Genomic DNA, 1,439 nt, shown 5'->3' on the forward strand with positions numbered 1-1,439 from the left:
GCAATGGCGCCCCATAATACACCTGCTGTGAACCTGTTTTTATGTTTTTATGTTTTTTATATTGTATTTATTTATTTTTTATCATGTTCTGTTTGTGTTGTGCTGTGTTTGCTCGGTTCTCGTATTATTTTTAACCTGCCCATTGTACAGCACTTTGGCTACCCCTGTGGTAAATTTGAAATGTGCTTTATAAATAAAGTTGACTTTATTGTTTTCTATCTAAACAGACGGCTAAAAAGACTCAGTATCAGGAAATGTTAGTGCAGCAGTGTATATTCTAGATATTAACAGATAGGCTGTAATTTAGTGTGGGAAAACCTCCCAATTTGGCGGAAAATAAACACAGTAAATAAATTCACAGCAAATTATTGGCCGATATTTGCATTTCTTTCACAAAAACATTTACACAGCAGACTACTTTAATTGCAGAGCTACGATTTAACGATTGATTACAATAAAGTTACAATAAACGCTGTAACTTCACAAATTTATTTTTCATAGTTAATATCTGTCTTGGTTTAACATCATGCCGCCACCTCTGTCTTAAGAGAGACATATATATATATAATTATAACATTTCACTACGATACAAGAGTTAATTCCATTGAAATGTAAAGATATCGTAATTTTGCAGTCATTTGTTGTAATGCTACAATGTAAAAAAAATATTCTGTAAAAAAACGGTCATCTACTGGCAGCTACAGCTGCCAAACGAAAACCATAAAATTAAAGTAAAACATTGTAAACCAAATAATGATCAAAAACATATTTACAGAAATTTTCATGAAATGTTTTGCGGAAAAATATCGTAATTTTACAGATTTTTACTAAATTATTAAGATCAACCACCTTTTAATAAAGTGCTTAATTCCTCCGGGGTTGTGGGGGCTGAGTAGCGCTTTATAGCGGCAGCCGGCCTCCAGGGTCCCAACTCCCCCCTCCTCTGTTGCGAGTTGTTGTGATTACATGTACCATGTTTATGTGTGTCATGTGAGGTTTTTTCCTTGGTATTTTTTTTTACTCTTCCCCCTTTCCCAATGTCACATTTTTTCCCATCTTTTTAAGGAGCGCTTTAAGTGGCTGATCCGTTTGCGGTCCCGTCTTGTCCCCCTATAACGTATGTCTGCTCTTAGTGGGATTGTGCCGAAATGTAATTTCAGTTCTTATGTCTTGTACATGTTAAGATTGGACAATAAAAGCTGCTGTCTGTCTGTCTGTCTGTCTGTCTGTCTGTCTAAAGTGACGATGCAAACATGAATTTGAAAATCATTTAAGAAAACAGTAAATGCTATGTATAATTAATTTGGTATTTTTCTGTAAAAAAAAAATAGAAATATACATAGTTTGTCTTTACTGGCATATTACTTAAAATAACAGGCGGATTGTTTATTTACAGGTAATGTCTTTAATTCTACAGTTTTATAAACTATTTAAAAAAA

This window comes from Entelurus aequoreus, linkage group LG20 (genome assembly GCF_033978785.1).
Source record: "Entelurus aequoreus isolate RoL-2023_Sb linkage group LG20, RoL_Eaeq_v1.1, whole genome shotgun sequence".
NCBI lineage: Eukaryota > Metazoa > Chordata > Actinopteri > Syngnathiformes > Syngnathidae > Entelurus > Entelurus aequoreus.